We start from the raw sequence: 24,061 nt of genomic DNA, 5'->3' as shown, positions 1-24,061 counted from the left end.
GAGAGTCCCAATTTCAAGTGTGTTATCCAGTTTGTTAGATATGAGTCTCTGTTTTATTAATTCAGTTGTATTTGGCACCTGTTCTATGCCCGCTGCTGGGCTGGGGCCTATGCTACAGTCAGAACCAAGGTGTGGACTCTGTTCTCAGGTTGCTGACTGGTGAGGGAGGCTGAGGATTATAATACAGAGTGATGAACTGTTGTAGATTGGATGCCAGGTCAACCACATCATAACTTCATCTCCACCTCAACACTGCTGTAGCCACTTTTCATTATTCTGACCTGATGCTATTTTAGGGTATAAAAGATTTTAGCACATCCCCTGGGGAAAAGAAGACTCAGTGCTTTGAGAATAGCAGGCAATGGGTATTAGATCTTGTCTATGCTAACCACAAAATTCCCACTTTGGTAAACTTCTACTGAGACATCCTGCCAATGTTCATTATATCTCTCGAAGTTTCAGTTCCATTTTCCCTGTCTTACAACATAATCAAAAAGCAGCAACGTGATTGGCAAATGTCTATATTATATCTAATTATCAAAAGGTATTGCATAGACATGTTTATACCAGCCTGGGGCAACACGGTGAAACCCCGTCTCTGCTAAAAATACAGGTGGTGCACACCTGTAGTCTCAGCTACTCTGGGGGCTGAGGTGGGAGAATCACCTGAACCCAGGAAGTTGAGGCAGTAGTGAGCAGCGATCTCACCACTGCAGTACAGCCTGGGTGACAGGAGTGAGAACCTGTAAAAAAAAAAAAAAAAAAAAAAATTAATTTTAAAAAATAACCCACACACACTAAAACACAAAACACAAAACATAGACATATTTATAGATAGATGGATGTAGAGAAAGGGACACATCTGGGCACAGATTGTGAGGCTGGACACATACTTTTCTCTGTCTGTATGTAGCACCAGCTCAATCTTCCAGTTAGAGGATTACCTTACATTTGTTCCTTGTAGTGAATTTGCATTTAGCTCCCAACTGATATTGCAGAATAAAAGCAAATAATCATTTTATAATGAAGCTCCCTAAGGTTAGAAAATATGTGCTGAGGAAGGCTCCCTTGTAAAACTTATGAGGGAGGGGTAATGTCCTTGTCCTAATCTGTCACCCACTGCCCTCTGATGGCCACATGGGAAATGGCATGAACGTTGCCTGGCTCCAAGCATTCACACTTAGACATCTTCACCTGCTTGCTGTTAGATCGAATCCAAATTCTGTAAGAGTCAATGTTTTTGGAGTGTTCACTGGTAGGAGGCCTTGTTTTGTCATTTTACACCACGAAAAAATAGGCCCCTTGCCAAGTTAAATGGTTTAGTGAGTATTTGAGCCCCTGTTCTGCCCTGGATTCAGGGCAGAACGTAGAGTCAAGGGCTACTGACCTCAGGACCCTCAGGGTGTGGAGAGGGGATGCAGTGAGCAGAACTGGTCCAGGTCACAGCTAGGTATGAATGGCTTCAATCAAATACCATTTCAAACCAAAGCACATTTATGAAATCCTTCTGATTATACATAAAAAAGCACAGTTTAGAAAATTTAAAAACAATCACCCCACATATCTGTGTACTTTTTATTTTATTATTTTTGGTTTGGTGAAAGGGTCTCGCTCTATTGCCCAGGCTGGAGTGTAGTGCTGCAATCTCAGCTCACTGCAACTTCCACCTCCTGGATTCAAGCAATTATCCTGCCTCAGCCTGCCAAGTAGCTGGGATCACAGGTGCCCCCCACCATGGCCACTAATTTTTGTATTTTTAGTAGAGATGGGGTTTCAACATGTTGGCCAGGCTGGTCTCGAACTCCTGGCCTCAAGTTATCTGCCCGCTTTGGCCTTCCAAAGTCATATCTATATGCTCTTATTTGTTTAGATACAGAGTTTTCCTAAAACTGAAATCATCTTTTATTTCCAATTAATTTTGCCCTTAATATGAGCACTCATCTATGTCATTTAATGCTTTGGAAAATATGATTTTAATGTATGCACAGTTTTCCTTAATATATATTATGCATAAATTACATGCTTCTATAGTTCCCACTGTCATCTTTTTCCACAACCAGTCTTGTTTATTTCTAAAAGTGAATCTCAATTGCTATCATCTTGAGACAGGTCTCCAACTGATATATATTAATAATTTGTGATTTCTAGTGTCTCAAAATGGATTCACTCATATTAGGTGGCATTAAGCCCACAGCAAAATTAGTCTTCTTTAAAATGATAAGCATATGTGAGCATTGAAGTCACAGTAAGATTGTTTTTCTTTAAAGTGATAAATATATGTGTGCTAGACTAAGGTGATGAGATAACACCTGCTGTGGCTGGGTGCCAGGTGAGACCCTGTGGCTGAGATCATGGTGGTGAGCCCCCTCTGGAGAATCATAAAGGCAGCAAGGGACTGGCAACGTCTGAGGCGCTCTTGGAATCTCAGCCCCTGAGGATTCTGAAAGCCTCCTCCACACTTGGGCAGCTGCAGCCAAGAATGATTGCCTGGAGAGCAGCAGATTTACCCCCCACCGATGGGCACCCCAGAGGGACTTCCAAACTCACTGGAGTTCATCCATCAGTGGGCTGGCCTTCTGAGCATCCACTGTGGTTTGTTACCCCCTAATTATTGCCTTTAATAATTTATTGTAAATGCTTGCTTGCTTGCGTGTGAACTCCATGTGTTTTTGTTAAAAATTAAGATGCACTGCCAGGTGTGGTGGCTCATATCTGCAATCCCAGCACTTTGGGAGGCCAAGCACTTTGGGAGGATTGCTTGAGCCCAGGAGTTTAATACCAGCCTGGGCAACACAGTGAGACATCACCTCTACAAAAAATAAATATAATTTAAAAAAGAAATTAAGACACAAACACACTCATTAGAGTAGGTCAACACAGGGTCAGGATCATCAATCCCCCTGACTTCCACCTCCACATCTTGTCTCCCTGGCAACCCTTCAGGCACAATAGCATGCATGGAGCTGAGCTCAAAATATCCTCTCCTGTGATAACAATGCCTAATTCTGGAAAACCTCCTGAAGGACCCACCTGAGGCTGTATTACAGCTAAATCTTTTCATAAGAAGAATGAGTACACTCTAAAATAATGATAAAAAGTATAGTATAGTAAATACACAAACCAGTAAAATAGTAGTGAATGACCATTATCAAGGTTTGTGTACTGTATATAATTGTATGGGCTTTTTTTTTTTTTTTTGAGACAGAGTCTTGCTCTGTCGCTCAGGCTGGAGTGTAGTGGTACGATCTCGGCTCACTGCAAGCTCCGCCTCCCGGGTTCACGCTATTCTCCTGCCTCAGCCTCCGGAGTAGCTGGGACTACAGGCGCCCGCCACCACTCCCAGCTAATTTTTTGTATTTTTAGTAGCGATGGGGTTTCACCTTGTGAGACTGGATAGTCTTAATCTCCTGACCCCAGCCTCCCAAAGTGCTGGGATTACAGGCGTGAGCCACTGCAACCGGCCTGGGCTATTCTTTCATATGACTTGCAGCACAGTAGGTTTATTTACACCAACATCACCACAAACACGTGAGTCATACCTTGGGTTATGAAATTACTATGGCAATGGCCTCACTAAAGAATAGGAATTTTTCAGCTCCACTATAATATTATGAAGCCACCATCACATATGTGGTCTATCATTGACCAAAATGTCCTTATACAGCTCGTGACTGTAAAAGTGGGGAAAAAAAGATCAAGTGCTATGTAGAAATAAATCAGACTGCTGTAAGGGAGAGCTGGAGACCTCTTCATGGGGGATCTGAAAGGGCATCAGTGAGGTGACATTTGCCCTGGAAGCAGAATGACAAGTGGAAATCAGCCCTGCAAAAGTCTGGGAATGGCATGCTGGGGGGAAGCTTCAACTGCGCAGAGATTCCAAGGCAGAAGTGAGTTTGGCCAGGGAGAAAGTGAGAAAGGCAGCCAGTGTGATTGCAGGGAACTTGCGGGGAGAGAAGAGAAGAGAGGCAGAAGGGCAGGAGCAGATTCTGAAGCAGGTAGACTGTATTAGGGATCTATTACTATATGAAAACATTATTCCAAACACAGGGGCTTACAGCAACAAACATTCATCATCTCACAGTTTCTGTAGCTCAGGAACCCAGCAGGGCTCAGCTGGGAGCTTCCACCACAAGGTGTCTCACAACGCTGGGGCTGCTGTCTCGGCAGAGGCTCACCTGCAGCAGGATGCACTTCCAAGCTCATGGGATGCTCACTGGAAGAATTCAGTTTGCACAGAGGCCCTGAGTGCCTCTCCATCTGTTGCCCTCTTTAGGTCTTAAAACACATGAGAGAGACAGAAAAAAACAGATAAATATGGAGAGAAGAGGAGGGAGAGTGCAACATTAACTACAGTCATTTCATAACTAAATCCTGGAAGAGACATTCATGGCTTTTGCCATATTCTACTGTTAGAAGTGAGCCATTAAGTCCAGTCTACACTCATGGGGAAGGAATTATACATGATGCATGAACTAGGAGGTGGGAGTCGTGGCAGCCACTAAGGAAGCTGAGATGAAGCATGTGGATCTGAATCTAAACATAATGGGAAGCCACTGCAAGATTTTTATGGAGCATGACAGGAGAATGTGCAGGCAGGAAAATGAGGCCTCAAGAGAGCAAGTGACATTTCCAAGATTACACAGCAGGAACTCAGGTACGCTTTCAGTTCCTGGAAAGCATTCCAGGCTACGTCACCCTCTTGCTCTATTTTTTCTCTAATTTTGTGCATTGGCTACACTTGATGCCAGCTTAGGGTTTCTTTTTTAATTATTTTTTATTTCTATAGATTTTCAGGGAACAGGTGGTGTTTTGTTATATGAGTAAGTTCTTTAGTGGTGATTCGTGAGATTTTGGTGCACCCGAGCAATATACACTGAACCTGATTTTTAGTCTTTTATCCCTCACCCCCTTCCCACCCTTTCCCCCTGAGTCCCCAAAGTCTATTATGTCATTCTTATGCATTTACATCCTTATAGTTTAGCTCCCACTTATGAGTGAGAACATACGACGTTTGGTTTTCCATTCCTGAGTTACTTCACTTAGAATAATAGTCTCCAATCCCATCCAGGTTGCTGCAAATTCCATCAATTCATTCCTTTTTATGGCTGAGTAGTGTTTCATCAAATGGAATATATAGTTTCTCTATCTACTCATTGATTGATGGGTGTTTGGGTTGGTTCCACATTTTTGCAATTGGGAATTGTGCTGCTATAAACATGCATGTGCAAGTATCTTTTTGTATAATGACTTCATTTCCTCTGGCACATACCCAGTAGTGCAAACCACAGGCTTCATAGCATCATCTCACACATGCCTGAGGACAGCCCCAGGAAGCAGGTGCTAGAATGATCCTCATTGTGCAGGGGCAAACCTGGGGAGACCCTCAGAGGCACAGTGGGTTATCCAGGGTCACATAAGTAGTAAGGAGAAGCTGGGTCTAAACCCAGGCCTGTCCCTCAAAGCTGGGACCCTGGCTATACCCAGGCCTTCCACAGTAGCTGTAGAGAAGTGATCTTCTTGTAATTGTGCACAGATGTGGAGAGGTACCAGGGTAGGAGGTGAGAAGTCAGCCAAGAGGAGCACCTGGGGTCTTATCAAAGGAAGGGCCAGGTAAGGTAAACTCAGGAAATGACCTCACTTCCTTGGCAATAGGTCCCAATAGAACTTGGAATCCAGTGATCAGGCACCAATAATTTAGAAACAGCTCCCTCCCCAGCTCACTTGGCCAGAGATGTTCAAGAAAACATCCTGCTGTAGCCTGACTTATCCAGGCTGTAGCCTCAGGAAACCCTGGCATGAGAGCCTTTCCTGATGCTACAGATGTGGGTTCAGCCCTCACCACAGGCCATTTTCCAGGAGATCCCCAAAGGAAACACAGGCAGCCAGGGCAGGCCAGTCCAGGATAAGCCATCACTGTGAGCATGCCTGGGCAGCCCACACCCCTCTGCCTGAGGCAGGGGAAAGGGGATGTGAGGGGAGGTCTGCCCTGGGCAGGATCAGGTGGGTGAGAGGGGTCATCCTCAAGGTCATGTCATGCTAACACCCCAGATCCTGGCTGGCAGGGTGGGAAGGTGAGTGCTGGGCTGCTCTTATCTTCTCCAAAGTGAATCCCTGACCCTCAGGTGGTCATTTCCTTCCTTCTTAGGTAGAAGTCCTTGTCATACAAGGATCTGTGTGCATAAACAGCCTGGACAATGGCAGGCAGGGCTCTCTGTGTCCTACTCTGCTGCAGGAACTGTTACTACAGATCTCCATGCAGGAGAACAGCAGGAGCTGCTCAGTGAGGTCCTCTACTATATTCCCCTCCATGAGGGCAGAGGCCCCTCACTGCCAACAAGGACCATGCAGGCTGCTGGTGAGTGTGGGTGCAGAGAGGACTCCACACTCTGGGGAGACAGCCAGAGAGGACCCTGGGGCCCAGATGCCTCCCTAACCTCCTCCATCCCAGGGCTTTGCTGCTGGAGGGAGTTGCGCTTCTTCTCCCACAAGCATCTGGGCCCCATGTCCTCCCTATTACAAGAAAATCTTGGGACTGTAATGTGCCCCCACAAACTGAGAAGGTGCTGTTAGCCCAAAGACTGACTCAGACAAGCTCAGCTTGAGCATTAGATGAGTTCATTGGGACTTACACGCAGGGCATCCCTGGATAGCGGCAGGACAGCTCTAGAGACCTGTGCTGCCTCCCACCTCTAAACTGCTTTTAGGCTGATGTTCTGGCTCTGCATACTGTGTTTGAGCAGTACGTTTTTTTGCTTTGCTGTGCTCTCAGATACTCTCTGGGATGTTCGGGTTCCCAGGAACACCTGCTTCTTGGCTAGGCACAGTGACCTTGGCTCACTGACCAGCATACAAGTTTTGAGCAGTGGACATAATGCCCTTAAGTAACCCAGTGAGGAACTCATCACACTACACTCCTCAATGCCACCTCACTGCCCAGCCATGTTCTTGACCAAGTGCAAAGTCTCTGCTCCACATATTCATAGGAATATCAAAAAATACACTATTTTATACTATTTCACTTCAGGCCATAATTATTTTTGTATTTCACTATTTTACCGTGTTTTGACTTCTGTCCCAGGTATCCTGGTAACAGGTGGCCTGCCTGTGATTCCACACCATCTCCAAGTCTCACACACCAGCATGAGTAGTAGCGCCGTTTACCCCAAAAGGACAGGGAATTATGCTCTTGGGCACATTTCCCTACCATGCTGTCTTGAGGAAGACGCGCCCATAGCCAAGCAGATTGGGACCCGGGGCCTCAGTGTCCTACACAGCTGGAAGGGAGGCCGATCAGCACAGCAATTCAGCCTTTCTCTGCTGTGGGACCTCGATGGGGTCTCTTCTGTGGCCATTTTCCCAGCACCACAGTGAGCATCCTCCTATGCAGTGCACTGCCCCCTCTCACCCGGGTAAGCCTCTGTCTTCTCATCTCTAGAACAGGATGTTTTGTCAGGACTCACTGGGATAATCTTCTTAATACAGAATCATTACTCCGTTAACAAACTGACCTGAAAGTACTAATATTTTAAATTATTTCCTTCTGAAATTCTACTTTTTTTTTTTTTTTTTTTTGAGACAGATTGTGACTCTGTAGCCCAGGCTGGAGTGCAGTGGCACAATCACAGCTCACTGCAGTCTCAGACTCCTGGGCTCAAGGGATCCTCTCACCTCAGTTGCTTGTGTAGCTAGGACTATAGGTACACACCACCACGCTCTGCTGATGTTTTTTATTTTTTTGTAGAAACAGAGTCTCACTACATTGTCCAGGATGGTCATAAACTCCTGGCCTCAAGAGATCCCATCTTGACTTCCTGAAGTAGTGGGATTAGAGGTGACAGCCACCATGCCTAGCCTAGAATAGGCAAATTGTTGGAAAAATTGATGGAGACAGAAAGTAGATTCATAGTACCCTAAGGTTGGGGGTTAGAATGAAAAGGGATGGTGACTGCTAATGGGTATGGGGTTCCTTTTTGTGTTGGTGAAAATGTTCTAAAATTGATCATGGTGATAGTTGCACAATTTTGTGAATATGCTAAAACCATTAAATTGTACACTTTAAATGAGCGAATTGTATTTAAACTATATCTCAATAAAACTATTTTAAAAAGATGTCTGACTAGTGCAGCAGGGTGTGGGAGAGAGTGGCAGGTAGACCGTGCAGGGGTATTGTGGCTCCCACTCCAGGCTGAAATCTCTCAGAGGAGTTAGGGCTGAGGGGAAAGCCAAAGGCAGAGGGCATGTTCCCCTGTTCACTGTTTTGAACTTTGGTCGGATGGGGCTGCGATCACAGAGCAAGACATGCTATGGCAGGGCAGAGGGAGTCTGATTAGCATACTAGGGCCCTGAAGGCCACAGAGGAGGTTCATGATCACCAGCTCTGCTGGGAGCTGACACCTGCTTCCAGGGGCCACTATGGTAAATGGGTGTGAACTTGCTGCAAAGGCCATAGCACAAATAGCCCTCCAGGAAACAGACATGGCCATGGAAGAGACTTGGGGTTGGGGTTGTGGGGAACGGGCCCACAGCCCCACTAGGCACTGACCCAGAAAAGAGAGTAAATACAACCTCACCAGGCACACCTTAGCAGAATCCACCAGGCACCAGGAAACATAGTCAGTTGGTGGCTCTAGAGCAGAAATTAGTGAAGACTCAAAGAACTCATGCAGACCCAAAACCCCTTTCTTCCATTACATATGCCCATTGCCTGGGCCACCACCATGGATACCCGAAAGGCTGAATATTTACCTGAAGAGACAGAGCCAGTTGCTAAGAGACTCTTTGAACTGTAAGAGAATGAGACAATATTAAATGGAAAATTGAAAGGGTTTCATTCTAGCTCCCCCTGGTGTCCCATCATGGTGGAGGGTGGTGAGAGAGCCAGTTAGTTATAAAAAATGAGATGCTACCTTTTCCTTGCCTGAGTAAAAGTGTATATGACTTTTAATTCCATTACATACTCTTTGACCGAGAGAGAAAAGAGATCATTCCAGAATCTTGGCAGGCAGTTTCTCTCACTGGACAATCTCATACTCTGGAACTCTTGTGGATGTTTCTGCTAATTTTGCAAACCTGAAAGTCAGACTGTTGTGCCTGTCACCCATGCTGTGTTAGAGGCTTTGTGGAGAGTCATATATATCTTAAGTTTTCCTGGGTACATTTTCTGGAGTATTCATTTATGTGTGAAACAGACTTGGTCCCAAACCATTTGAACTCGAGAGAATGAACTGCCATTGGTTCAGGGAGATAAAACATATTTCCCTGGGATTTGATAATTTCAAAAGGGTATTTTTTTATTCTGAGCTAGACAGACATTAATAATCAAATATGTATATAGCATATGTCTTCATTTCTGGCCATCAAATCCAGATGTAGGCTCTGACTACTGATTCCAGGTTTCTGGCCAGTCTCACTGAGTTAATATTTGCAGGGAGCTTTAAAGTTTTCATAGTACCTTCTTGTGCATTTATCACATCAGATGGTGGTACTGGTAGTGAATGATTTGTGCCTTTGTCTGCTGATCCAAACACCTTGCCTATGGGGTTTTGCCTCTTTCTAAGAATTTCTTCAAGAAGCTAATTCAGTTACTCAAAGCAGGAAAGTACTTAAAACAGAAATACCATTTGACACAGTAATCCCATTACTGGGTATATACACAAAGAAAAATACATTGTTCTACCAAAAAGACATTTGTACCTTTATGTTCATCACAGCACTATTCACAATAGCAAAGACATGGAATCACCTAGGCACCCATCAACTGTGGATTAAAGAAAGAAAATGTGGTATCTATACACCATGGAATACTATACAGCCATAAAACAACAAAATCATGTCCTTTGCGTCAACACTGATGCAGCTGGAGGCCATTATTCTAAGCAAATTAATGCAAGTACAGAAAAGCAAATACTGAATGTTCTTACTTATGAGTGGGAGCTAAACATTGAATACACATACACGCAATGATGGAAACAACAGACACTGGGGCCTACTAAGTATTGCAAGAGAGGGAGGGCAATGTGTGCTGCAAAACTGCCTACTAGGTACTATGCTTACTACCTGGGTGATGGGAGCATTTATACCTTAAACTTCTGCATCATGCAATGTGTCCATCTAACCAACTTGCATATTTACCCTTCAATCTGTATTAAAAGTTGAAATTTTCTAAAACTTAAGCAAACAAACAAAAATAAAAATACATTGAACTAACTAAAAATGAAAACACAACTTAACATTTGTGGGAAACTGCTTAAGCATTGCTGAAAGAGGAAGTTATAGCACTACATGTTTATATCAGAAAAGGGAGTGGCCTCAAATCAATAATCTAAGCTCCCAACTCAACAAACTGGAAAAAAAGAGCAAAATACAACCAAAACCAGAAGGAAAAAAGAAATCATAAAGATAATAACTTCAATCAACGAAATTGAAAACAACAAAACACTATAAAGAAAATCGATGAAACCAAAAGTTGGTTCTTTGTAAAGATCAATAATGTTGTCAAACCTCTTGCAGTGATTACAAATAAAAAAGAAGAAACAAATTACTAATATCAAAAGGAAACAGAGGTTATCACTAGAAGCCTTTCAGACATTTACACGATAATAAGAGGCAAATAGGGTCGTTTCTAATTTAGCCCACATAACCAGTTTATCAAAATATTTGATGTCATAAAAAAGGTTAAAATATTATAAATTTTTTTTTACCATCTATTTCCCAACTGTTAAAAAATGTCACACATTTTTATTATGGTAACACCTGACTTTGGCAGTTTATATTAGTTAGAGTAACTATGCCTCCATAACAAAACTAACAATAATTTAGTGAGTCAAGCAATTAAAAGTCTCCCCCGCCAACGCCCCCGCTGTCATGTACCAATCAGACTGGTTCAAGTAAACAGGAAGTTGGCCTCAGATGGTTGTTGTGGTACCCAGGCCTGGCAACTCTGCAATCCTTAGCACATGACTTTTGAGGTCACTTCCAAGATCACTCTGCTCATTTCCTTCCTGGCTAAGAGAAACAGGGAATTGAATATGGAGAAAGCATGCTGCTATCTGGAAGACCCACCCTCAAGTGGTACATACCAGCGCCATTCACATTCTGCTGCCTAAATTACTCACTTTGCCTCACCCAACTTTCACGAAGCATGGAGAATGTAGTCTGTATGTGTGCTCAGTAAGAACAGCAGCATACATTTTGGTGAACAACTACAGTCTCTGACAGAATTGCTATTATCAAATGAATTACGAGAATGTATATAAATGCAGTAAGGGAGAGAATGGAGATAGATTTGAAAGAAACTTTTCTCTATTTTCATTGCATGTAGCTCTGCAATACCTGGGTGACTGAGGTAGTATAAAGGTCTAAGAAAAAGCCAACCACAATATAGAGAATTTAATATTGAGATGTTCTGAATACAAAGAAATATTACCAATATTATCCTCTAGGAATTGCTTCATTGTCAACTTATAGAGGAAGAAGTATGTGTTGCCGAATCACACTAATATCCAATAATGCAAATTTACATATAGCAAATATCAAATACATATTGCCATATGAATCAGCTCAATAAATAATTATTGATAATAAAATAGAGGTCTATTCCTTTCTAGGGTTATTTTCTAGAATATCTTATCACTTGGTAAAGTACTATTTGGTTATAAAGTTGGATTTTTAACTGTCAAGAGACAGATGAATATGTGATATGGTTTGGATGTTCATCCCCTCCAAATCTCATGTCAAAATGTGATCCCCAGTGTTGGAGACGGACACTCACAGGTGGCGTTTGTGTCAGGGGGGTGGATCTTTCATGAATGGCTTGGCGCAATCCCTGAGCTAATGAGTGAGTTCCTGCTCTATTAGTCACATGAGCGCTGATTGTTAAAAAGAGCCTGGCACCTCCTCCTTTCCCTCTTTCTCATTCTCTCACCATATAACACACCTGCTTGCCCTTTACCTTCTGCTACAGTTATGTATCCTGAGGTCTCACCAGAAGCAGAGGCTGGCACCATGCTTGCTCAGCATGCAGAACTGTGAGCCAAATAATCCTCTATTCTTTATAAATTACCCAGCCTTAGGTATTCCTTTACAGAAACACAAAATGAACTAACACAGTATGCGTTACCAAAAGCATGATTTTACTTAATAAAGTTAGTTAAGGAATAATTTACATTTCGTATTGAATATTATATTTTAAAACAGATCCATTAGAGCAAAATTTTGAAAAATATTAAGATTTAGAACAGTAATAAAATATTTAATCCTTGACTGTTTTATTAATTAATTGTTTTTCTAATCATAGTATCTTAACCAGCTATCTTTGGTATAGATATTAAATATTTAAATTTTGTATGGTTTTAAAACTATTAATAAAAGTAGGAAAGCAAATAATTTTGTCTACAGTTACTCTTTTTGTGTTTGTGTGTGTATATGTATTCTAGGTATGTTTATGTATTGTTAAAGTTTGCATGTGTCTATAATAGCAATCTTAATCAGTACGAATGCAAGAAAGAATTAAGGTCAATAGTTAGAAATATTTTGCACAAGCAAAAACAAAAAAAAATGCATGCATGTAATAGTAAACTATTAACAAGGAAAAAGTGGGATTGTTGCCTTGATGAACTTTACATGGATGTAACAGGGGAAGTCATTTAGTGGTGGAACTCTTCATGCTGTGAGAGGCATTGTCTATTTGTCTGCAGCATTGGAAGTGCAGGCAGAATGAGCTGGGGCTGACATATTTGAATTTGATAGGGCTCGTCTACAACCAAAACCAGAATATATCCTTAAACTAGGATACAACATTGTTTCTAAGAACTTTAGTTTTTTATTTAATAACTCAAAATTGAGCCAAATTTTTTAGGAAGCTTGCATAGGTTTACCTTCTTTAAAAAAAATTTATTTAAAGTTATCTTGGGAACATAAAAGGTGTATCCATATGTATTATGGGATCCATGTCATGTTTTTATACAAGCGTACAATGTGTAATGATCAAATCAGGGTAATTGGGGTTTCTATCACCTCAAATATTTATCATTATTTTGTGTGTTAGAAACATTGCAGTTCTACTCTTTTAATTATTCTAAAACAGGCATTTCATTCAGAATGGCCACTTAAGTGAAAACAAAAAATTATTGCTGTTACATAACAGCATATAGGTGATTTGCTTGATAGAGTTACTTTGAAAATCAGGAAGGCATTTACTGTCTTATCAAAGCATGTGCGGGTACTTTCCTGGGGCAATCTGGAGTATCCGATGATTGTCTCTAAGGCCTCTCCTTTATTTGAAGGGATTTCACTTGCACTGTAGTACATTTAGATAACATGGGACAGAGTCAGGATTGAGTAAGCTGCTGGCCCAAAGAGTGTAAAACAAATGAAAATTTCAAGTAGAGCCTTGTGAATTGTTTATTAATGTCATATTGTTCTGGGAGAATACTGGCACTGAAAGTAAGTTGCTTTTCTAATTGAGATTTTTATACTCTATTTTTTCCTCTTAAAAAAAGAATTATTTTAGTTTCTAAGAAGCTTTGCTTTCCTCATAAAGACAGGATCTTGTTATAGAGTTTCAATTATCTTATTTTTGTTTTTATCTAATTGATTTCTCTAATAGTTTAAAACTATTTGAAACAGATAAAAAGCTAATTTTATATAAACAAGACATTCCTCCAAAATGGGAGAAGAAAATGGTCTAACACTTCTGCTTGTCATGATATTTTAAACTCATCTATATCAGGGACTGTGTCCTTCAAAAGTTTCTATGGTGACTTGTGCAGAACATTACACAGAGTAAGATCCTTACACATTTTATAAAAATATTGACCTGGCGTGGTGGCTCATGCCTGTAATCCCAGCACTTTGGGAGGCCGAGACGGGCAGATGACGAGGTCAGGAGATCGAGATCATCCTGGCTAACATGGTGAAACCCCACCTCTACTAAAAATACAAAAAATTAGTCAGGAGTGGTGGTGGGTGCCTATAGTCCCAGCAACTCAGGAGGCTGAGGCAGGAGAATGGCGTGAACCCAGGAGGTAGAGCTTGCAGTGAGCCGAGATTGTGCCACTGCACTCCAACCTGGGTGACAGAGCAAGACTCTGTCTCAAAAAAAAAAAAAAAAAAAAAGATTTCTTAGATAACATTTGATGGAGATTTCTTTTTCATTTGCACAAAATACAGAGTTAGAAACCTCACCTAGAGTTGCTGTTTAATGAACACGTTTTCCAAGACAATAGGTAAACAAGGAAGATCCCTTTGTAGCTTAGTGAAAACTATGATGATATTAAATTTTAAGTTTCTCAAGAATAAAGACCACACTTTGATCATAGTCACATTCCCAAGAGAATCTAACATTGTTTTCTAATGAAAATAAGGTGTTTAATAAATATTTTTTTCTCTTAACACAAACAGATACAACATGAAGGACAAGTGGCCAAGTTTATTTTATTTTATTTTCCTATATTTAACCTAATTGTATTCATGCTTGCCTTGGGATGGGGAATAGATCATTCAGTAAAAACATACAGTAAAAATAAAATGTCTTATCATGTGCAACTTTTAAACTACAACAATGATGTACCTTAAATACTTCCATGCACACAAGTCTAACATTCTGTTTTTTTAATAAACACAATTAAGACTTCTAGGAGCATTTTATAATAAAGTAATTCCTAATTAATTTTTCTTTGTAGATAGATCAAGCACCTCCAAAATACAAATTCCTATACACAGTGAGCACATTACTTAAAATGAACACCTAGGTAAATTAAGTACTTCAACAGCTTTAGGATAAGCTGACATTATATATTCAGCTAGGTAGGCAATGAACCATAGAACCAAATGGAAAAAGTGTATTTGCAAATAAATTTTTAAAACTAAGTTAATTTTTATAATTAAATACAGAAATACACTGATTTGCTAAAATAAATAAGATGTGATGTATTAACACTTCACAATAACACAGAACTTTTATAAACAACAAATGAGTCTTATTAAGAATAGTTTACTACAATAAACGCTGGCTAAATAGAAGTGCATATTGTGAAGCACTGTGGGTGGTATATGTGTTGCCACATACTCTTGCTACCTTGAGGTAGATAACACATATGTACCAAATTCGACATTCATTTTCAGTTGCTGCTGGTATTATGTGTTTTAAGAAATGTGTACAATATGAAAAATTTGAAAATACTCATGAATGAAAAATGTCTTAGGAAAAAAAGGATATTTTCATGCAATTATGTATAGTCTCACTGTGTAAATTTTAAGGCAAGATTTGTTTCCTGTAAAACAGATCACTGTTCTATGAGAGAATGTTCTTTACTTGTCTTAGTGCATTCCTTTTGTCTCCTTCTACATTGCGTTATTTTGCTCTATTCTTTATTTTTGTGTGCAAATGGCATGCCAGTTAAAACGAAAACTATCTCACCTGTAGAAAAAGAAAGTCTGGATTTTAAAAACCAAGAACTAATAAAATCCTTATTAAATGACACCACCTGCTTCAAGTAAAAAATGACTTAAACACTAGTAATAAAAAAAGACAAAACACATTTCTTGAATAATTCAAAGATAAATGTCTGCTGAATATTTTAGCTCAGATGTTTCAGAATGCTGCTGTATGTCTTATGCGGAATTTGAGGGGAAGATTTCATAGCAGAATGTGTTCCTGTGGACTGTATTGACTTAAGTGGTGACCCAACTGGACTGTGAAACTGCGGGATGTCTATGGACTCGAGCTGCTTGTTAGAGAGGAACTCCCCACTGTTATTCGGAAATCCTGCCTCATGTCCTCTCTCTCCAAGTTTCCCATCCTCTACTGGCTCAGTTTCTAGCATTCCATGATCTTCTTTCCTGCTAAAGAACTTGTCCAAGTAACTGGTGTAAGTGTTTTCCTTCTCAACTTGTTCATCCTTCCTTACCTCAGAAAACTGATTTACGAGAAAACAGTCCTCCCCACCACTCACAAGCTGGCTGTCCCAAGAAGATTGGTACAGGGCTTCTAATTGAGCCAGATTTGCCATTCCTTTTTCCTGTTTGTCTTAGCTTACTGACTTTGATATCAACCTTTTCAGTTCTAGTTGGGACACTGAGCTATTCAAGTCATTTATCAACAACATCAGTAGGCTCATGTTGGGAACTAAGTTGAATAGTTCCTGCAATAAAATAATCAAAGTCAAACCCCTGATTCTTTTCTCTTTCTTTTCCAGCCAGTTGCTGTGATGCTTCCTCTAGTGCTATCTGGGCTGTAACCAATCCATACCTTTCACATTTTGATTTGCCTTTCTTATCAGATTTTTCTTTGCTTTGTTCTTTCCAATTGGAAAGATCTATAATAAGCCTGGGTTCATAGTAATGGTTAACTTCACTCTCTCTCCAAACTAAGTTATCTAAATATGATGATGACCTTGTTTTGTGGTTACAAGTATGACTACACTTCAGATCACAGTATTTGTTTTCATCATGATCTGGGTACTGCCAACAAGGCTCAGTAGAATAATTGGTATCAAAAGCAGGGTCCTCCAGATACTTTTCCTGATCTCCATCCAAATATTTTCAGGGATCAACTTGTACTTCTTTTTCATCAGTGACACCAGACAGAGCTCTTGGATCAAGCTGAACTTCATCAATATCAAAGTTGTTATGTATAGGCCAATCATACTCTGAAAATTGACAATCATGGTACCTTTCCCAATTATAAATGTGACTGTGAGTTTCATCCATAAGCAAAATATTATCAACTTTATCTTCAATGTGAAAAGGATGGCTTGAAATTGGCTCACCCATTGGAGAAGAGTATATGCTCATGTAAGAATGGGAGAGTGCTTCTTCTGCTGTTAACCAATCCATGGGGCTAAATGTAAAAATTTGTTCCAGGAAATCCAGTGCTTCTGGACTAATTCCTGGAAACAGCAGAGTTAAAGGTTTGTGTGGCTCAGTCATGTCATTTCTAATGTAAACTGGAATTACTCTGAGAAGCTCCTGACGATCTTCCTCATGTGCAACAGGAATCGATTATAAAATCAGCTGCATCTGTTCAAATTCATGTGCACCTGCAAAAAGGGTTTTACCAGTCAGCATTTCAGCAAAGATGCAGCCTGCAGCCCACGTGTCAATGGCTTTAGCATAATTATTAGGAGAATGTAAAAGATGTGGAGATCTGTACCATTTAGTAACCAATCCTTCAGAAAGATGACCCTTATGGGAATTATGAGTATCCATGATCCGTGCAAGACCAAAGTCACCTATCTTCAGCACCAGGTTTTCAGTATTAATGAAAAGAATAGCTGGTTTGAGATCTCTGTGCAGTACTTTTGCAGAGGGAATATACTTGAGCCCCAGTAGCAGCTGATACATGAACAGCCTGGCATGCTCTTGCAGTAAAGGGCCCTGCTCCAGCACATTAGCCAAGTCTGTCTCCATGTACTCCTGAGCAATTTAAACACTGTTCAGCTCTGTAAGAGAGCCCACATCATCTGTTAATTGGCTTCCGCTGGGACAAAGAATTTCAAACACTTTCACAGTGTTATCATGGTCAAGTCTTCTAATAATTTTGATTTTACGTACAGCATGTTTGACATTCTGGGAATTGATAAGGACCATTTTCTTGATGACCACTCTTTTGTCACCATCATTGTCTACAGCAGAAAAAAACCAAGCCATTGCCTCCACAACCCAATGGTTTTAAGTCCATACACCAAGAACCCAGATCAAAACCATGAATGTTCATGAGACTTTCAAATTTCTCTGCCATTTTGAAACCCTTACTATTGCCTTTTCCTTTCAACTGGTTGAACTTGTGTAAACAAGGAAGAAACTTGGCATCAGAAGGAAAGATCTTTCAAAAAGGGAGAAGAAAATAATTATGGTTCCACAGCAAGATGGTTTCTTGATGTTCGCTACATATGCCAAACAGGCCTGTTGAGTTCCCCTTAGACTTAAAGCTCAAAAAGCTCTACTCATATCAACAATTAAAAATATTGCAGTACTCAAAGTTCAAGAAAGGGGCAGCAACTCTGCAGACATTTAAAGAAAACACTCAAGAAACTCAAATGGAAAGAAATGACCTATTATGCACTCAGATTACTGTGCTAAATGATATAACATTTAACAAACATGTGAATAAATATGCACACGACAGGCTTCTATGAACATTCTCCTCACAGTACAGATACATTCAGTGTTGGACTAGTCCTGAGCAGCATTGTTCTAAGGTACTGGCAAGCACTATTTCCGTTTTGCTTCTTTTCTTTCTTTGTTGCTATATATTTCAACAGGAAGCCCTGGTGGCTCTTGGTTAACAGAAGATGTCTTCTGTCAGTGATCAGGTGGCTCCAGCTCACCACAATCACAATCAAAGCTACCATCTATCTTACTCTGATACAATGGGACTTTTCCAACTCCTTGAGAGAGTGTGGGGCCCGCGGACAGCCCCCAGTGTCGGCTTAGGTCTCAGGCTGTCCTGACAGCAGCAGCATCTCTGAGGCTCTCACTTTGCACAGTTGCTGCCATGTAACCCTGACCCATGAGAACCAAGTGACCAAGTTTAAATTGTGGAATCCTCCTCCTCTCCTAGGATCTGCAATATTCAGTGTTTTTATTTATTTATTTATTTATTTATTTCTGGAGACAGAATCTTGCTCTGTCGCCCAAGCTGGAGTGCAGTGGCGCGATCACAGCTCACTACAACCTCTGCCTCCCAGGTTCAAGTTACTCTCCTGCCTCAGGCTCCCCAGTAGTTGGGATTACAGGCACCCGCCACTACACCCAGCTAATTTTTGTATTTTTAATAGTGAAGAGGTTTCACCATGTTGGCCAGGCTGGTCTCGAACTCCTGATCTCAGGTGATCCACCCACCTTGGCCTCCCAAAGTGCTGGGATTACAGGAGTGAGCCACCACGCGTGGACTGATATTCTGTGTTTTAAATTGCTGAACAAATCAACTCCAAAATACCAGGGGCTTACTAACAGAGCTTTGTTACTGCATATGTGACAGCCTCATGTAGCTGTGCAAATGGGTGTGCAGTTATCATACCCAGTGATTCTGGAACCTGAGTTTCTTCCTTCCCGTACTTTGCTGCTTCCTAGGGCCTCCTCAACCTCTGCATCCACCTACCAGAAGACTAAAGAGAGTGGAGGAAGCACAACCACTTCTTGAAATCTGGGTGGGACACTCCTAATCATTCTTAACTAATCATATTGGCTGGAACTGACTACATGGCCAGATGCAGATGCGATGAGAGGCAGCAGGTGGAAGGGGGGATTTAAGCAGAAGCAATTAAAATCAAAGCAAGCAGGCATAAAAGTGCCTTGTATATTCCAAGAATGGAGACTTGTCTGCTTGTCTCCAAAATTATGTGTAGAAAACAAGGGATAGGGACTGGAGTCAAAAGATAACATTAACTAAAGTGTAAAGGAAATTGAAAAGTGGATGGAGGAATATTTTGGGGTCTGTAATTTTTTTCTTGAGACAAGGTCTTGCTCTGTGGCCCAAGCTGGAGTGTAGTGTGGCAATCACAGCCCACTGCAGTCTCAGCCTCCTGGGCTCCAGCGATCCTCCCTCCTTAGCCTTTTAAGTAGCTAGGACTACAAGTGCATGCCACTGTGTCTGGCTAATTTTAAATTTTTTGTGGAGACAGGCCCTCACTCTGTCACCCAGGCTAGAATGCAGTGGTGCAATCCTGCCTTACCGTAGCCTCCACCTCCCAGGCTCAAGTGATCTTCCCACCTCGCCTCCAGAGTAACTGGGACTACAGTTGGTGCCACCACACCTGGCTAAGTTTGAAATTTTTATTTTGTAGAAATGGGGTCTCCCTATGTTCCCCAGGCTGGTCTTCAACTATTGGACTCAAAGGATCCTCCTGCTTCCGCCTCCCAAAGTGCTGGGAATACATGCATGAGCCGCTGCACCCAGCCTGGCTCTGTATTTTAAAGGACAGTGTTTATTTCTAGCCCCATAGCAGATTGGAATCACGAAAGCCTAGATGGGGTTTGGAGAAATGCATAGTTTCCAGAGCCTGCATATTTATTAAATGCTGGAAGCAGGAGGAAGACACTTAGGTTCTCCATGTCCTGAACACTGGCTTGTGCATCATCAAGACACCCAGCCTAGAGAATGGAGATCTAGAAAAGAACATGGACTGTAACAGCTAAACCTGGATGTTCTATCATCAGGCCTCTCTCTAGATCTTTGGAAAATGCACACATTTGCATATGATCATTGGAAATAACATTTTCATCTCATCCACATAGCTTTTCTCCCCACGTTTTTACCTATTGCAAATAATTAAGCTATTGGGCACCACATGCCTATTTCAAAACTTTTTTCTCAGGATGTATTTTACTTTTAGATTGAAACACAAAAGTTTAGTTATGTTGTAATAAAAATGTGTTGGGTTTATCTATGAGCTAAAGCATCACTGGAACATGACCAGTGTATACATTAGAGGATTTGTAGCAAATAAATGCACTTATTACTTTAAGTGTCATGCAAATTTATTGCTATTCATATGCTGTCTTCATTAGAAAGCCAATGATGAACATGACACTACATTTTTATGTAGTCTTGGTTCTCTTTAGAAAAAAGTTATAAAAATAGTGAGAATGAAGCTGCATGACTAAGAAATAAAATAATTTGATAACCAAGTACTGTTGCTTTAAATACAATCTAGAAAATAGTAGACTCTTACACACAAACATATTATTAATGATACTTTATTTTCTAGCATGGCATAATATAATAAAAAGGAGTTTTTAACTACCTTTATTTTGTTGTTGGATAATTGGATAATTAATATTAGTGATAATAATAAGTAATTCAGTTTTTTTCATTTGTTTTATCAGCAATAAAAAATAATGATATAAAAAAGTTGGAACTTGCTTTCTGGCACTGAAAACATTGAAAGGCCTGTTCTACATAGTTATTTGCAGTGGAGCAGCTCAAGGATCTCTGCAGGGACAAAAGAATATTGAAATATTTTCCCTTGATATTTCAGATTTTCATGGATGATAAAAATGCCTTCAAAGAATGAGCAGAAAAGCTACATAAATTGAATTATAATAGCTAAGTAAAATATCAGATTATTTAGAAAATCCCCTATTGTTTCATGAAAATAATACATATAAATACATATATATTTTTTTTTTTTTACTCCTTGGTTAATTGCAATAAATAATATCCTCAATGTCAAATCTTAGGAGATTGACAACAAATTTAGAAGAGAATCTCAAAGTCATTTTATTTATACAAAAAACATTTATAAATATAAATTGAAACAGTCTGACTGCAATGCAGCATACCCAACCATATTGTTTGCAGTATTAGAGTACAAATGGGGGGTTCTTCGTTTCCTAATGAAATTTAAGGTTCACTTTATACATTTTCTCTTTAGAGAATACACAGAAAGATTCAGCTCTCTCCCTGGACGGCAAATGAACCAATATTGTAATGCCCGCTACTGGTATTTTTAAAGTGTTCTGCAAATTGAGGGCATGAAAGAGCCATTTGTAAGTAATAGAACATTTCTAAAACTATAAAATGAGAACATTATTTCTTCTATAATGCTTATTAACTTTCTGTATCGTTAGAAAATTTTTAGAAGTATTATTCCTCCACAAATAGGGAAAAAAATGCACAAGTTTATTCAGTGTGCCATCATTGAGAAAAAAAAAAGACCCAGGAATACAATTAATGCCCATCAACCTACAACACATCCCCAAGTAGAATATTTTTCAACTAAAAACACACACACACACACACACACACACAGAGAGAGAGAGAGAGAGAGAGAGAGAGAGAGAGAGAGAGAGAGAGAGAGAAAGAAAGAAAGAAAGATTGATAGAATAAAAAGTCACCAGGATATATTTGTAAGTGATCAAAGCAAGGGGTACAGGATGTTGTATATATTGTGTAAAAAAAAGAATAAATTGGAATATACCCAAACACTAGACATATACCTGGATATCAACTAGGAACTAATGAAAATCATGGGTAACAACAGGTTAGATGATTTTGGAGTAGAAGCAAGACTTGTATATTTTAAAATGATAGTTTTGATCTTTTATTTTAAATATACAAAAATTAAAGACAACAAAAACAACTTCTAGAATTGAAAACATTAACAAGAAAAATAGAATATTTTTAGAGACTAAATTAGCATGACCAAATTAGACACCCAAGGCAAGAAGCCAGCTAGGGAATTGATAGGGGGTGTGTGGGGCTATAATCTCATCTCTAATTTAGAACTTATCCCCACCATCATGGTGTTGAAAACTGTAATAGACATTCTGTCTTCACATAATATTTCACTCGATACTTTTCCCTGGAACTAAGCTGGCAGGCTATTCCATAAATTTTTCTAGTATGTCCTTTAAAAAAGTTGGTGCAGTTTAGTTTTTATTGTGAGATGGCTGGAAAAACAGTTCACTGTGTCCCACAGATCTGCCCTGTCCCACAGGGCAGAAAGGATGGATCTTCAGTGGTTAAAAAAAGGGAGGGCAAGCATAGGAAAATATGGAAATGGCATTTAGAATAGAGGAAGTATAGAATAGGATAGAAAGAAAGAAAGAAAGATAGATAGATAGATAGATAGATAGATAGATAGATAGATAGATAGATAGATAGATAGATAGAGGTAGAGATATAGATAGAATCATTTCAGCAAGCTGGAGAGAAAAGCAGAATGAGAATACTAAGAACCTGGCATGCCAGGCCAGAGACTTTTGAATTTGATCTGAGAGAGGTGTAGTTCTCAGGGCTTGGAAGAGGCATGATGGGAGCGTCCATTGACCAGGCATCTGCTGGGTCGTCCACCAGTGCAAGATGGTCACCTGCTTGGGGCATGATTGAGGGTTGCTGAACTGCCTACAAACCCTGGATGTCAAAATGAGATTATGATGTTTATTTACACACTTGATTTGTGCCGTAACCAGTTTCTATTTATCTTCTTTTCATTGACCCCTTTGACAAGCTCTATGAATAAAGCAATCAGAACTTTAATTGTCAGTTGGCCTCATCACAGCTTATTTTTAGTAGAGATGGGGTTTCACCATGTTGGCCAGACTGGTCTTGAACTTCTGATCTCAGGTAATCTGCCACCTCAGCGTCCCAAAGTGCTGGGATTACAGGCATGAGCCACAACGCCCGGCTTTCTCCAAACTATTATAAAAATTTTTTAAATCTCTCTTTTTCTATTTTCTAACACCTTCCAGAATTAGAGAATTAGAAGATGTTATTGACTTAATGAAGCACCGGAATAGTTTTTCCAATACATCCAGTTGAAAATGTATATTAATATAAAAATCTTATGCTATTGATAATCTCCATTAATTAGATTTAGAAAAACATGTACATTTTAAAATTACATGAAAGATTATTTAAATTGATATAATTTCCCCAAAGTGGGGGAAACCTTTGATATCTACCTAATTATCTGCTACCAAGAGAAATTATAAAATTAAAACAAAACATTTTATCATCTAAATATTTGAAAGGAATGTTCTCATTTTATGTGATGCAACATTTTATCTTTCTTTCAATGAACTACAGAGTTGCTGGGTTTGCAAGCTATGAAAATTTGGAGGTTTAAAGAAGTATCATTTCCACTAATTCCCTCCCCATATAGATGGAAAACAGACACTGATGTCTAAGATTCTATACTTAGAAGTGTATTCATGGCCAAGTGCGGTGGCTCACGCCTGTAATCCCAGCACTTTGGGAGGCTGAGGCTGGTGAATCACCTGAGGTCAGGAGTTCGAGACCATACTGACCAACATGGTGAAACCCCATCTCTACTAAAAACACAAAAACTAGCTGGGCATGGTGACACACGCCTGTAGTCTCAGCTACTCAGGAGGTTGAGGCTGAGGCAGGAGAATCACTTGAACCTGGGAGGCAGAGATTACAGTGAGCCGAGATCGTGCCATTGCACTCCAGCCTGGGTGACAGAGCGAGTCTCCATCTTGGGGAAAAAAAAAGGAAATAAAGGAAAAAAACAAAAAAAGAAGTGTATTCATTTGACCAAATCTTTTTCTATTAAAATGTATACAATAAACATTCATTTAAATGTGCTGAACA

General features: G+C 40.1%; 1 long non-coding RNA gene and 1 pseudogene across 3 annotated transcripts in view; both read right to left on the bottom strand.

The window, feature by feature from the left end:
- Nucleotides 1–556: 556 nt before the first annotated feature.
- LOC105496915 (uncharacterized) overlaps nt 557–24,061 on the bottom strand; it is a 58,172-nt gene continuing 34,667 nt past the window's right edge. For 2 of the 3 annotated variants that reach the window (XR_011606533.1, XR_011606535.1), the window contains exons 4-6: nt 8,746–8,783; nt 4,176–4,275; nt 557–743 (exon numbers count right to left, since the gene is read on the bottom strand). This is a non-coding gene — a long non-coding RNA (uncharacterized lncRNA). The remainder of the gene's footprint in view (nt 744–4,175; nt 4,276–8,745; nt 8,784–24,061) is intronic. The other variant, XR_011606534.1, reaches the window with a different exon arrangement.
- Nucleotides 15,579–17,765, bottom strand: LOC105496916 (mitogen-activated protein kinase 6 pseudogene; annotated as a pseudogene).

Source organism: Macaca nemestrina, chromosome 8 (genome assembly GCF_043159975.1).
Source record: "Macaca nemestrina isolate mMacNem1 chromosome 8, mMacNem.hap1, whole genome shotgun sequence".
NCBI classification, from domain to species: Eukaryota; Metazoa; Chordata; class Mammalia; order Primates; family Cercopithecidae; genus Macaca; species Macaca nemestrina.
Note: the sequence above shows the minus strand (reverse complement) of the source record. Positions and strands in the feature narration are given on the sequence as shown.